The following is a 16,160-nucleotide window of genomic DNA, read 5'->3' as shown; positions in this document are numbered from 1 at the left end:
TTCATTGACAAGGATCACAAATGAAGATCAATAAATTTAAAAAAAAAACTGTCTTCCCAGTAACCAAAGATCAATAGTGTGGAATCCATTATCTAGAGGCAGAGTGGACACTACCCTCATTGTACGACACCTCCTAAGGGAAATTCAGGGAAAGGTGGTAACTACTCTACATGGCCCCACTTCAATTTCGTAAGGCCCTTTGACTCCAGCACACTGGAACATCTGTAAAGCAAAGGTCATCAGCTCTCTGCCCTGTAGCACCAGCCTGTCCAACAGCAATAAAAGTTCACAGCAAGAGCCTGGACAACCCACGGAAATTGGGAGTTACTTCACAGCAAAGATAGATATCGTTGATGAATTTCACATCTGCCTATGGTGCTCCAGCACAACTTTAATCAATAAAAGGGAAAATGTGTTTGGACATCAAGACCTCAGACTTGGCACAAATCACATTCTTCATGGTGCTGCAGTTATTGCTGCCCAGTCATCTTGCTTCTGACATCTGGGCTAGCTGCTGAAGTCATCTCAAGGCACTGGAGAAGTGTGACCAATGCTGTTTTTTGGAAGGACACCTATTCCACCCCCCTTCCCCCAGGCCAAAATTCCCAGCGATGAAGCTGTTGCTACACTTAGTTGGCTGTACTGATCAGGCTGAGTTGTTCATGGACTCAAAAACACAGATACTCAAAAAACCCATGGGCAGAAGGAGCCCATTATATCCACAAACTTCCCACCTACCACCCCAACAGTCGCTACCTGTCTCTTCTGTGAAAGGACATGGAACTCCCACATTAGCCTCTGTTAGCTCAGAATATATCAAATCAGAATGGAAATCATTGTCACTCTGGAGAAAATGCTGCAGAGGAGATGAGGGCAGTCATGATAAATTGAAGAGAATTATCATTGAGCAATAAGGTATTCTTTGAAGCACAATTTTCAGAATAAAGAAAGAACATTTAACTCTGTTCTGATTCTATTAAGCTGCTTCAGTGACGATAAGTGAATGATGATACACCAGATTAGTACTTCACATGCTTGGTGAACAAATCTTGTCATGGTAGCTGCGGACTTTAACTTTGGTTAATTAAATAATCTGGAATTAAATTAAAAAGAAATCCTGGCTTCAGTAATTGTGACAATGGAACTACTGTTTTGCTTGAAAACCCATCTGGTTCACCAGTGTCCTTCAGTAATGAGGCACATTCCACGAGGAGCACAGGAAGAACAAAGATTTCCCTGGATGGTAGAGGTACAGAGGAAGACACAGCAAAAGCTGACTGCTACTGCCGAGTGTTGGCTTGTAAATACCAGTGAGAACCTGTCAAATTACTGAGAATCAGAGAGGAAGTAAATAAGAGAGAGCTTGTCGGAAATGATTAGCCACCAATTTAAATGGAAATCTGGGCTTGGCCTTTGCGGGCATGAATAGTGAAAATATGATACTTGGAACAGTGGGGCTTATTGAGGACAAAAAATGGGACTCGCACAAGAATGGATAGAGCACGGTCAAGTTACCTAATGAGTTCGTGTATCTCTTTTCACCAGTGAAGAGGGTAATTCTAAAGCAATTGTGAAGGAGAAGGCAGTTGAAACACTGGATATGTTAAAAATTGGTACCATGGAGGTGTTCAAAAGTTGGCTTAAACTTGAAACGGATAAATCACTGGGATTGGATGGGATGCATTCTTGGATTTTGAAATCACCAGGATTCCAATCATGATCTTTCAATAAAGCATAGTACAGGAACAAGCTCTTCAACCCAGAATGATGTCCATCTAAACTAGTCCATCTCCTTGCACATGGTCTACATCAAAGGTCCTTGTTCATGTGTCTGCCTGTCTGACGTTGATGCTGTATCCGCCTCCACCACTTCTTTAGGCAGTGTACTCCAGGCACATACATGCAACTTGCCTTAAGTCCCTTCCAAAACTTTATTTTGCTGAATTCATCAATGAAGTTAGCTGTTTCTGTTCTAAAACAGTATCTACCTCCTTATTTCAACTAAATGGTAGTGCCTTGAAATAGTTTGGATAAATAGGTACTTGACCAATCTAGGAGATTGTACTGAGGTGCCAAGGACTTGTAGCCTAATATCATAAGATGTGAATCGCTGACAATGTTATGTATTACAATTGTGATGTTAAATTAAAGTTATGGTTGTGTTGGAAGTGTTCTGCGCGTGTATATGTTTTTGTTACATGGTTGGCTAGATAATTGCATGCTAAGCTATCAATTGTCTTTTGTCTTGTTTTATTTACTTGTGAATCAGACTCAGGTTTAATATCGATGTCATGAAATTTGTTGTCTTTGTGGCATCAGTACAATGCAATACATTAGAATAGATAAAAAACTGAAATATCGTAGTGAGGTAGTGTTCGTGGGTTCAATGTCCATTCAGAAATCGGATGGCAGAGATGCTGTTCCTGAATCACTGAGTGTGTACCTTTAGGCTCTTGTACCTCCTTCCTGATGGTAACAATGAGAACAAGGCATGTTCTGGGATGATGGACTTAGTTCACTTAATGATCAATTTCGATGAAAGTCAGTATCTGAGATTTTTATTTGTATAAAACCTGAAGGGCCTGGACAGGTGATATCGGGCAAATAGACGATAGTAACGTTTTCTGGGGCTGTTGTTATCTCTTGGTGTAAGTTAGAGCTGAAGACTTACTCCAGAATAAAATGTGAACTCATTCTTTTCATGCAGATCTGTGCAAAGGAGTTGTGGCTAGATCAGTTGGACCCTTGAGTAGATCCATGATGTCACATTAGTCATATGCACTATTAACTCCCAGGCAAAAATCATTTAAGAGGCAAGACAAAAGCATCAGAATAGGCTTTATTATCAGTGACATGTGCAGTGAAATGTGTTGTTTTGCTGCAGCAGAACAGTGTAATAAATAAATATAATAGAATAAATTGCAATGAGGATATAAAAGAATAGGACAAAAGGAAAAATTACAGATGATAAAACTGGATACACTACAAAAATTCCTGTCTGAATGTTAATATGATCAAACAATGTCCATTCTGCCTCCGCTGGGATTTTGTAGAGCTGTCCCATTAGTAGCATTCCCTGAATAACTCTATTTTTTAAATTTAATCTACCTATATATTTCACTATTGAATTTGTTTATTGCATATTTTCATTTATGGAGTCGAACATCACTCCCTTAATCTGTGCTTGGTACTCTGGCATAGTTTTAAGATATCTGGCATATCCCATGACAAGTGTAAAGCCAAGTACTTGTTTTGCTTGTCCTCAAGTGGCCTTGTCCTCAGTGTTATATCAATAGACTAATATCTATTAACTATTATTGAAGTTCGAACCCACGGTACTCTGCAAGTTCACAAATGGTTGATTCCGTGTCCTGATCCAAGTAATTAATATATCAATTCTGGTGACAAAATTGTTACCAGGTGTTTCAAATGAATGCCATTCTTGGATCTAATTCCTGGCATTAAAGTGTTTTAATATTCTGAATCTCCTTGTCAGCTATTGGGTACAAAGGTATCTGTTGACTCCATATTGGCAAAAGAAACATGAGAGTTGCCAGCAATGATATTTGACATTTCTTCCCATAGCTCTTTCCAGAAAGATATTAATTGGGTCAATCAGCTGACTAGAAGTTCATCCCCCAGTTGGAAGCATTTAGGCACCATAGTGATAGTGAGTTGTACTTTGATCTAATGATGCATGTTAAATGCTGGCAGCGCAAATAACAAACCTACTTCCTGTTACTTCGCCTTTTTAATGTCAGAGGCAGACCATTATGTGCTACTATCAGCATCAACATGGGATGTATTCCTAGACTAAAGTATCATTTATTTAAAACATTAATAAGGAGTAAGTAGGCTCGTCACCTGGGCAGGCAGGCAGCCTTTAGCATGTGTCATTGCATACAGGAAGTACAAGGAGGAGAATGAGAAATCCAACCAAGTTTGGTTGGCCAGCTTTGCAGCCCAAATTTATCTAGGTTGTCAATTTGAACTGTAGCGTCACTGAGGTACGTAGAAATGAATACAGCATGGAAACAGGCCCTTCGGTCCAACTAGCTCATGCTGAACACAGCCCAGTTGGACTGTAGTTCACATTGGCATTTTTCTGTTCTGGTTTTCTTCATGTTCTGACTCATTCTTTCTTGTTGCAGATTGGATGGCTGGGGGTTTGGGTGATCTGTTTTTGTATGAGGGAGGAGTTGGGGGTTTGGGGTTTGCAAGATGTTTCTTTTTGTGTTTTTCTTTCAACTAATTACATGATTTTCTGTATTCTGTCGTTTTCTGGAGAAGTCCAGTTTCAGGGTTGTATTCTGCATACATACTTTGATAATAAAATGAACCTTGTAACCCTTGCATGTTCTAGTTGCCCGCATTTAGCCCATAATCCTCCAACTTCAGCCCCTCCATGTACTTATCCAATTGCCTCTTAAATTTTGCAGTTGTACCCATCTTGGCCTCTTCATCTGGCAGGTCATTCCAGGTACCCACTTCTCTGTGTGTCTGTGTGTTTTTAAAAAAAAGGCAAGTTACCTCTTATGTCTCTTTAAATTCCTGTATCTGCTGTTTTGGACTTCTAACAGGTCACTCTCATTCTCTTACATTCTGTGGACAGTATAGCCAACTTCCCTCTATAACTCAGGCCCTCAAAGTCCAGGCAGCATCCTTGTAAGTCTCTTCTGTACCCTCTCCAGCTTCAAAATGTCTTTCTTTACAGGATGACCAAAGCTGTACACATTACTTCAAGTGCAGACTCACCAATAACTTGTCTAACAGCAGTATAACGTCCCTACTCCTAAACTCGATGCCCTGAGTGCTCCGGGACAGCATACTAAACACCTTCATTACTCTGGTTACTTGCAAGGCCACTTTCAGCAAGCTGGGCACTTGTACAATATATATATTGACTTAATGTCCATGAAGTGATGCTAGGCACAGGAGTGTCTGTACATAAGGTGACAGACAGGAAATGATAAAACAGTGCAGATTGGAGGTCTGGAGGGGTGGGTTAGTGGGGGGAGGTGTTGATCAGCCTCACTCCTTGGGGAAAATTTTGTGTCTGGTGGACGTGTTGTGGACACTGCATGGCCTGCTCCATGATGGGAGTGGAACAAACTGTCCATGAGTGAGGGAGGTCCTTCATGGTGTTACTGGTCTTTTCCTGACAGCTCTCTGTATGGTGGGTAAGCTGGTGACGTGTTGGGCAGTTTTAACTACCTGTTGTTAGAGTGCTCCTGTCTGCTGCAGTGCACTTTCCGTATCATACAGTGAAGCAGCATTTTAGGATGCTCTCTACTGCACATCTGTCAAAGTAGATGTGCATAGTCCAGCTCGTTGGTGAGCTTTCCTAAATGTGTAGAACGTGTTCTGGGACCATGATGGGTTGTGCAAGATGTGTACTCCCAGAAGTTCGAAACTGCTCGCGGTTTCCACTGCTGTGCTGCTGGTGTAAAGTGGGATGTGAGTGATATGAGTACAAACATCCCTAGTTTAGTATCATCAGCAAACTTGTACCTTTGCATCCTAAACATTTACATATGTAATGAATAACAGAGGTCCAAACACTGACCACAGGGGCACCACACCACTCATAGGCCTCCAGTGAGATAATCAACCTTCAACTATCATCCTCTTCTATCATCCAGCCAGTTCTGAAATCACCTTGCTAGCTCCCCTTGAGTCCCATGTGACTGAACTTTCCACATCAATCCGCCACTTGAGACCTTCTCAAAGGCCTTCCTAGAGTCCATTCATCTACTGCCCTACTTTCACCTATTCCCTTAGTTACCTCTTTGAGAGTCTCCAAAAAATTCGTCCGACGTGACCTCCCATGCACAAAGCCATGCTGATTATTCCTGAGCAGGCCTTGACTATCCAGGCAATGGTAGATCTTGACCCTCAGAATTCCATCTAGTAACTTCCCAACAACTGAAGTCATGCTCACTGGCCTGTAATTCCCTGGCCTGTCCTTGCTACCCTTATTGAACAATGGAACACTAGTTTCCTTCCAGTCTTCTGGAATTTCACCAGTGGTTAAAAACAAAGTAAATATCCAGGCATGTTCCAGGCCCTTTGCACTCTGGGTGTCCCAGTCAATACTGGGAAAGTTAAATGGTCCCATTGACACTATGCGACTATTCTTGCAACTACATGAAATTTCTCGACGCATCTGTTCCTCAGGTTTTTGATCATCATTGGGATATATATAATGTAGTCCTGATAAGGTTGCTCTCCCCTCCTTAGTTTGAAGTTTTACCTGAATGGCCTTGTTAGATAATCCCTCAAGAATATCCTCTCTAAACAGTGCTGTTGTGTCCTCCCTTATCAAAAAGGTCAGCACCCCCTGCACTCCTGCGTGTTCTTCTGTCTCGCCTAAAGCATCAGTATTCTGGAACATTGAGCCAGCAGTCCTGCCCTCCTTTCAGCCAAATTTCTGTTATGGCCACAATGCCCCAGACCCTAGAGGCAATTCCACACCCTCATTTCATCCAACTTACCTGTTAAACAGCATGTATTAAAATAGACACAAGAGATTCTGCAGATGCAGGCTGCAACTTTCTGCTGTGTTTTTCAATCCTGTGCAGTGGCCCCTCCATGCCAAACAGTGCAGAAACCAGTTAGAATGCTCTTCGCAGTACATCTGTAAAAATTTGCTAGTCTTTGGTGACATATCAAATCTCCTCAAACTCCTAATGAAATATAGCTGCTGTTGTGCCTTCTTTGTAATTGTGTTAATATGTTGGGCCCAGGACAGATCTTCAGAGATGTTGACAACCAGAAACATGAAGCTGCTCACCCTTTCCACTGATGATCCCTCAATGAGGACTGGTGCGTGTTCCCTCGACTTCCCCTTCCTGAAATCCACAATCAATTCCTTAGTCTTACTGACATTGAGTGCAAGGTTGTTGCAGCAACGCCACTCAACCAGCTGATCTGTCTCGCTCCTGTACGCCTCCTCGTCACCATCTGAAATTCTGCCAACAATAGTTGTGTTATCAGCAAATTTATAGATGGCACCTGAGCTGTACTTAGTCACACAATCGCGAGTGCAGAGAGAGTAGAGCAATGGGCTAAGCGTGCATCCTTGATGTACACTACTGTTGATTATCAGTGAGGAGGTGATATTATTTCTGACCACATTGACTGTAGTCTCTGGATGAATCCAGTTGCAGAGGGAGGTACAGCAGCCCAGGTTTTGATACTTTAAGTAAGATTTGGTATATAACCTAAATCACATCTAAAATAATTAGATAACTGATAAAGCTTAGTTCCTAAACGTAGTCTTCAGTTTATTTGCTGGTACTGTAAATCATACACACAAAACACTTTGCCCTGTTGGTATGGTTGTCACCACAGTATTCTTGGTAATATTAGCAAACAGGAGCTTAGTAACTTGGCATCTGAATCTAAGAGTAATAACTATTATTTGCTGAAAATATGAACTGATAATAGCAGGGTGAAGGTGTACTGGGCTACAACTTGAATGAACGGGAGAAATGATTGATCTATTGAAGGATTACAAATCTAACATTACCACAGTGAGGGTGGGGGCAGAAATTGTGAAGTCAATGTTTTAAAAAAGGGTACAAAAGGTGAAGCAAATGGCAAACAAAACATCAGATTGAACGTGAGAGAAAAGGAAAGGTAGAAATGTTTTCAAACTTTAAATATTATTCTCCAGTGATGATTGAAATCACAGGGCTGAGACTTTTAAGATTGGCTATGATAAATGCAGTGCTGTTGATGTCGAATGCAGTAATGAGCACCCAACACATGGTTAAAAAGAGCAATTGGACTGAATTAGACAAGACCTAACTTTCTGTACGTGGTTTTGTTCTCCTGGAATGCTTCAATGACAGTCCACTTCTTGCTGAGTCAAATAGTGAAATGTCATAAAGTTGACAGCAGGCCAAAACATCTCAAACAGCATCTTACGAATGACTTTATTTAACTCCGTCTTCCAAAAGTTATTGTAATATCCATGCACAAGTTAATAACTTTTAACGTAAGTTTGCTCCATTCTGTCAAAGTGTAGTCAGTAAGCACTGTAAGGTACTTCAGAGTAATCGTTCAGCAGTTTGAAAAGTATCACCATATTATGAATAAATTCTCCTCGGGCTTCCAGCCGGGTACAGGTATTGATTATAACCAATGTTTCGATGACAAATTCCGCCACCTTCATCAGGGATGGTGCCTGATCACTGATGAAAATGGCAGAGTTTGTCATCAGAACATCGGTTATAATCGATACCTGCACTTCGCTAGAGGCCCAAAAAGAGTTCATACATCATATACACCGGAAAGGCACTAGATCCCTTATCACCATATTAAACTGGGTTTGGAAAACAAGAACATGCATTAAATCATTGAAGAAAAAGTTGCTGGTTACCGCAAATATAAATGGTATTTTGCTTTGCAACGTTCACAACAATAAGTTATACAGATGAATTATTGCTTAGTGATAAAAATTTGGTGTGACTTTATCTGATAAGTGGCATACAAATTCTTATCAAAAATGGATAATTTTACAGAGTGGATTCTCCTATGACATAACATTGCAGGACCACTCATTTCTCTGCTTGCAGCTTGAATTGCATAATAGTGTTTTGACCAGCGGCCAATCCAGACATTGTAAGATTGGAGAGGAGGGGGACATCAATCAGGTTCACTGCCTGAGGATAAAAGGCAGCAGTAGCAGGTCACAGCAGCATAATAGAACTTTGACCAGCAACCAATCGGTGTTTAGGTTTGATTAGTAAGAGCAAATTAAAGGAAGGCAGGGGCAAGTGCAGCGGCCATCATCTGAATGGAAATCGAATGGTGATCTTGAGGCTTCAGCAAAGAGAGGCTTCACTCAGAAAAAGCAAAGGAAAGAAAACCTAAAGCTTTTTTTGTTCTGTTTGTATCTGCTCAGCTAGGGTCAGTAAGGGTGACAGCAGGATAGTGAAATGTTCCTCTTGTGGGATGTGGGAAGGCAGGGAGACCTCTAGTGTCCCTGACAATTACCTCTGTGAAAAGTACATCCAGCTGCAGCTTCTAACAAACTGTGCTAAGGAACTGGAGATGGAAATGGATGAACTCCAGATCATTTGGGAGGCTGACGGGGTGATAGACAGGCCATATAGAGAGCAAGTTACATCCAAGGTGCAGGACACAAGAAACTAGGTGACAGTCAGGAAGGGGAAGGGGTTAAGGAGCCAGTGCAGAGTTCCCCTATGGTCATCCCCCTCAACAGCAGGTATAACATGTCAGGGGGATGACATTACAGAGGAGAGTCACAGTGCTCGGGTCTCAAAACTGCCTCTGGGACTCGGAAGGGAAGAGGAGGGTGAAGAGGCATGCTGTGGTGATAAGGGATTTGTAGTTAGGGAATGGACAGTAAGTTCTGTGAGCAAGAACAAGATTCCCAGATGGTATGTTGCCTCCTGGGTGCCAGGGTCTGGGATATCTCGAACCAAGTCCTCAGCATCCTTGTGGGAGGGTGAACAGCCAGAAGTCATGGTCCATGTAGGTACCAATAACATGGGTAGGATGTGTGATGTGGTTCTGCATAGGGAGTTAGGTGCTAAATTAAAGGGCAGGGCCTCCAGGGTTGTGATCTCAGGATTGCCACCTGTGCCACGTTCAGAACTAGGAAGATTATACAGTTTATTAAATGGCTGAAGAGTTGGTATAAGAGGGAGGGTAGAAGATTTTCGGATCATTGGGCTCTCTTCAGGGAAGATGACACCTGTACAGAAGCAGTGGTTTACACCTGTACTGGAGAGAGCCAATATCCTAGCGGGAAGGTTTGTTAATGCCTCACGGTGGGGTTAAGACTAAAGTTGCAGGGGATGGGAACCAGAGGGCCAGAACAGTTAATGGAGAGGATGTGGAGGAAGATGTTGGTAAGACCTCAGAAAAAATTATGAATCAAAAGGTTGAGCGTGGTGCGACTAGAGTCCTGAGCTGCCTATATTTCAATGCAAGAAGTATTTTGGGAAAGGCAGATAATAGTGCTGAAGCTGAGGATGCTGGTTTACAAACACAAACAGAGGTAATGTGTAGTGAGGAGTGTCTGAGAGGACAAAACTGCAGTCAACAGGATGAGTTGCAACGTAAAATCAAAAAGGGTGAATACAGGACTGAAGAATTTGTATCGCAGTATACGGAATAAGGTAGATGAACTTGTAGCACAGTTGCAGATTGGCATGTGTGATGTTGTAGGCATCACTGAATCATGGCTGAAAGTTTATAGCTGGGAGCTTGATGTCCAAGGGTACACATTCTATCAAAGGACAGGCAGGAAAGCAGAACGGGTGGCATTGTTCTGTTGCTAAAAAAATGAAACCAAATCATTAGAAAGTGGTGACATGGGGTCAGAAGATGTTGAATCATTGTGGATAGAGCCAAGGAACTGCAAGGGTTAAAAGACCACCAAACAGTATGGCCTATAAATTACAATGGGAGATATAAAGTGCACATCAAAAGGCCATGTTACAATAGTCATGGGGTCTTCAATAGGCAGGTAGATTGGGTAAATCAGGTTGGTTCTTGATTCCAGAAGGGGGAGTTTCTAGAATGCTACAAGATGGCTTCTTAGAACAGATCATGGTTGAGCCCACTAAAGGATCAGCTGTCTTGGATTGGGTGTTGTGCAATGAACCAGAATTGATTAGAGACCTCAAGGTAAGAGAACCCTTAGGGGAAGATGATCATAACATGATCAAATTGATACTGAAATTTTAGAAGGAAATGCTAAAGTAAGATGTGTCAGTATTACAATGGAGTAAAGGGAATTACAGAGGCATGAGAGAGGAGTTGGCCAGAACTGATTGGAAAAGGACACCGGCAGGGATGACGACAGAGTAGCAATTGCTGGAATTTCTGGAGCAATTCAGAAGGCACAGGATATATACATCCCAAAGAGGAAGAGGTAGTCTAAAAGAAAGATTACACAAGCAGGCTAACAAGAGAAATCAAAGCCAACATAAAAGTCAAAGAGAGGGCATATAATAGAGTAAAAAATAGTAGGAAGTTAGAGGATTGGGATGCTTTCAAAGATGAACAGAAAAGAAGTAATTAAGAAGGTAAAGATGGAATGTGAAAGTAAGCTAGCCAATAATATTAAAGAGGATACCAAAAGTTTATTCAGATACATAAAGTGTGAAAGAGAGGCAAGAGTGGATATTGGACCGCTGGAAAAAGATGCTGGAGAGTTAGTAATGGGGAGAACAAAATAGTGGATGAACTGAATAAATATTTTGCATCAGTCTTCACTGTGGAAGACACTAGCAGTATGTTGGAAATTCCAGGTGTCAGGGGCATGATGTGCGTGAAGTTAACAAAAACAGAGAGCAGGCTCATGGGAAACTGAAAGGTCTGAAGGTAGATAAGTCACCTGGACCACATGGTGTACACTCCAGAGTTCAGAAAAAAAGTGGCTGAAGAAATCGCGGAGGCATTAGCAATCATCTTTTAAGTATGTCTAAATTCTGGAATGGTTCCAGAAGACTGGAAAATTGTAAATGTCACTCCACTCTTCAAGAAGGGAGAGAGGTGGAAGAAAGGAAACTATAGGCCAGTTAGTCTGACCTCAGTGGTTGGGAAGATGTTGGAGTCGATTATTAAGGATGAGATTTCAGGGTATTTGGAGGCACATGATAAAATAGGCTGTAGTCCACATGGTTTTCTCAAGGGAAAATCTTGCCTGACAAATCTGTTGGAATTCTTTGGAGAAATTGCATGTAGGAGACTGAAAGGAGAATCAGTGGATGTTGTGTACTTGGATTTTCAGAAGGCCTTTGACAAGGTGCCACAAGCTATGAGCCCATGGTATTGCAGGAAAGAGTCTAGCAGTGATAAAGCAGTAGGTGATTGACAGGAGGCAAAGAGTGGGAATAAAGGGAGCCTTTTCTGGCTGGCTGCCGGTGACTAGTGTTGTTCCACAGGGGTCTGTGTTGGGACTAATTCTTTTTACGTTATATGTCAATGATTTGGATGTTGGGATTGATAGCTTTGTTGCAAAGTTTGCAGATGATACAAAGATAGGTGTTGGGGCAGGTAGTTTTGAGGAAGTTGAGAGGCTACAGAAGGACAGATTGGGAGAATTGGCAAAGAAGTTGCAGATGGAATACAGTGTTAGGAAGTGTATGGTCATGCACTTTGGTAGAAGAAATAAAAGGGTTCACTATTTTCTAAATGGAAAGAAAATACAAAAAAAATTGAGGTGCCGAGGGACTTGGGGGAGTCCTTGTGCAGGATTCCCTGAAGGTTAATTTGCAGGTTGAGTCTGTGGTGAGGAAGGCGAATGCAATGTTAGCATTCATTTCAAGAGGATGTAAAGCAAGGATGTAATGTTGAGGCTTTATAAAATGCTGGAGAGTATTGTGAGCAGGTTGGGGCCTCTTATCTTAGAAAGGATGTGCTGAAAATGGAGAGGGTTCAAAGGAGGTTCACAAAGATGATGGAATGGCTGGTCATATAAAGAGCATTTGATGACTCTGTTCCTGTATTCACTGGAATTCAGAAGAATGAGTGGTGTCCTAGTTGAAAGCTATCGAATGGTGAAAAGCCTTGATAGAGTGGATATGGAGAAGATGTTTCATATGTTGGGAGAGTCGAAGACAAGAAGACACAGCCTCAGAATAGAGGGGCGTCCTTTTAGAATGGAGATGAGGAATTTCTTTAGCCTGAGAGTGGTGAATCTGTGGATTTCTTTGTCACAGGCAGCTTTGGAGGCCAAATCTTTGTGTATATTTAAGGCAGAGGTTGATAGATTCTTGATTGATCAGGGCATGAAGGGATATGGGGAGAATGCAGGAGATTGGGTTTGAGAGGAAAATTGGATCAGACATGTTGAAATGAGGGGTGTCCTGAAATGAGGAGCAGACTCGATGGGCCGAGTGGCCTAATTCTGCTCCTATATCGTATAATCTTATGGAATTGAGATCTTTTTGGACTATGCGTGTGTAGATCCTTTTATCCACTGTATGTGTGATTAAAGAGAATGCTGTAATCCAAAATTATTAATTTATCAGTGAACTATTTGTTAGCTGTCAAGTATTTTTAAATAGCTTAATAAAATTAGTCAATACTTGCAGTAAACTTCTGAGATTAAATTACTCGTATCTCATATAGAACATTAGCTCTTGATCATCCTTCTACCGGGTCTTCTGCATTGTTGAATTTAAACATTGCAAATTAAAGCTCGTATGTAATGCCTGATAAAACCCAAAACTGCAACTCTGTGAAAAAAAAATAGCTGCTGTTTGGATAGTGTTAGGTCAAGATTTCTTTAATATTTAAGTACCATGTTTTATTTTTCCCACTGGGCTCAAAATAAATGAGTATCCTACTCAGATCATTAGCTTTCATGATTTTAGAGTTTAGTTTCTATATCAATTTAAAGTAGTAGTTACATGATAGGCATGGAATTGGTTAACAGTATCCAGGTGAGGTTCAAGAATATTTATCCAAATTCTAGGAGTGCGGTTCATGGAACCTACACTAAATTATTAAAATCCCAGGTTAACTTTATCTACAATGCGTCATTCAGGTTTCAGTATAGGTAAGAGTGCTTGAAATCAAACATAATCAAAAGTAAATTCCTGTTTTACAACTGCAATAGCTTTGTGGATGCTGCCACCATTTGGCTGAAGTGATGAAGTATGCTAGACTCCGGTAATGGTTGTCAAGGAAAATCACAGATTGCAAGGAAAACAAGTTCCTGCTGAAACCAGTTTTATCATTTAATTTAATCATTGTTTTAATTTCATACTTCTACCAAAAAATTAAACAGGTTGGCAGCTATATGATATGGAAAGCTCCACAATTACTACATTGGTATATACTTTATACTTTTATAGTAATTGAAGAATGTGGTAAACATTTTGACATAAGTACATGACTGACTAGAAATGGGTTTCAATGTCCCTGCGACTCAGTAACATGGTACGGAATCAAACCCTTTGGCTCAACTGGTCCAAGCTGTTCCAGGTGCCTTTGTGAGCTAGTACCATTTTGCCCACATCCAACCCATAGTCCTCTAAACCTTTCCAATTCATGAACCTATCCAAATGTCTTTTAAACATTATAAATGTATCTGACATCTTCCCTGTTCCTTCTCAGTCCTGAAGAATGATCATGGCTCGAAACATCAACATCTATTCATTTCCATAGATGCGGCCTGACTTGCCAAGTTCCTCCAGGATTTTGTGTGTGTTGCTTTGAAATTTATCTGCTTCTGAGTTTTCTCTTGTAGGAAGCCTCTGTGTGGAAATCTTGTTCCTCCAGTCTCCATTAAACTTCTCAGCAATCCCAACCTATCCAGTCTCTCTTTATAGCATAAGCCCTCAGTCCTCGCAACATTCTTGTGAGACTTTTCTGCACCCCCTGTAGCTTAATCAATAGCATGGCAACCAGAAATGCACATAATACTCCAAGTGCAGTTTACCCAAAGTGTTGTACAACTGGAACATGGCGTTCCTATTCGTGTATTCAGTGATCCCTTTGCAGAAAGCAAGCATGTTGTATGCTGCCTTCACCTTCACAAGAAGATACCACAGTACCCCCACTTCCTAAGCAGCTTGAGTTAAGCAAGGCACCCCCACCCCACCATCTTAACTGCACCTGGAGCACCAGGAGAGTGTCCTGACGAGTTGCGTCTCCATCTGGTATGGGAGCAGCCGAGCATCGGACTGGAATTGCTTACAAAGAACAGCTGAGAGGATCATAGGGCCTCCCTACCATCTGTCAGGGACATCTATCAGTAGCGCTGCATGTGCAGGGCCTTTAGTATTATTTAGGATCCCACCCATCCATCCAGCATCCTCTTTGACTTTCTACCATCAGGCAGGAGACTCCAATGGATTAAAAACACAAATGTTCAGGATGGGAAACAGTATTTTTCCTCAGGCCATTCTGAACTCCCTGCTGCATTACATTCAAAGTGTCACTGGTTTATCTGTTCTGTACTTTACAATAGTTAATATATGATCTTTTTATCCTTACTTTCATAGGTTACTGTGTGATATGTGCATCACTGTGCTTTACATCCTGGTTCAGAGAAACATCTTATTTGACAATATACATGTATGTAGCTAAATGACAATAAAATTGACTTGATTTGATGTCTACCTGTGTCACCATTTTCAAGCAACTAAGTAATTGCACCCTTAGTTCTCTTCTGCAACCCTCCCTGGAGCCCTGTCATTCACTGTATTTACCCTGCCCTGGTTTAAATTCCTGAAATGTATCACTTCACGTGTCTGAATTAAATGTCAGTTGCCTTTCCTTTGCCCACCTTCCTGCTTGATCCTGATTCTTCACTGTCCATCATCCCACCAACTTTGTCGATCCTGATTCTTCACTGTCCATCATCCCACCAACCTTGTCATCGAGCTTATAAGTCATGCCACCTATATTCTCATTCAGATCAGGGATCCAGCACCAATCCCTGTGGCGCACCGTTGGTGACAGGCCGACAGCCCTCCATTACCATCCTCGGACTCCTTTTACCAAGCAAATTTGGTGCCCAGTCAGATTGCATCTCCTGGATCCTGTGTGATCTTGCCTTCTGGAGTCATGGAGCAAACGGCAAAGATACAGTCTCTGTGGCTTAACAAATCCATGCCAGCCACATTGTCTGCCTCGCTGGTCCCAATTTCCTGCATTCAACCCACATCCCTCCAAGCCCCACCCTCCATTTTCCTATTCAAATGCTTTATAAGTGATTTTATTGTCCTCGCCTCAGCTACTTCCTCTGGCAGCTCATTCCAAATACTCACCACCCTTTATGACAAAAAGTTGCAACTGCGGTCGCTTTTAAATCTTTCCTCTCTCAACCTGAATGTATGTCCATTAGTTTTGGACTCTTATCATACCTTCTCAATGCCTCCCATAGTTTTGAACACTTGTATAAGATCAGCCCTCCTTCTCCCACATTCCTAGGAATAAAGACTGAGCCAGCCCAGCTGATGTTTAATTCAGACCCTCATTCCTTGTAGTATATTCGGAAATGTTTCCTGCACTGTTTTCAGTTTAACCATGTCTTTCCCTTAACAAAATGTCATTTTAAAGAACTCTAAAAGATTTGCCTAACACAACTTCCAATGCATATTTCCATGCTGACTCCTAATCAGAGTCTGTCTATTCAAATTTTGGCAAATTCAGAATACCCTCCA

General features: G+C 41.5%; 1 protein-coding gene across 9 annotated transcripts in view; it reads left to right on the top strand.

Annotated features, from left to right (window-relative positions):
* The window catches only part of itprid2 (ITPR interacting domain containing 2), a 200,117-nt gene that overhangs the window by 152,155 nt on the left and 31,802 nt on the right, over window positions 1–16,160 (top strand). The window lies entirely within an intron of this gene.

The sequence above is a fragment of the Mobula hypostoma genome, chromosome 6 (assembly GCF_963921235.1).
Source record: "Mobula hypostoma chromosome 6, sMobHyp1.1, whole genome shotgun sequence".
NCBI lineage: Eukaryota > Metazoa > Chordata > Chondrichthyes > Myliobatiformes > Myliobatidae > Mobula > Mobula hypostoma.
This window is presented reverse-complemented; position numbering and strand designations above follow the sequence as displayed.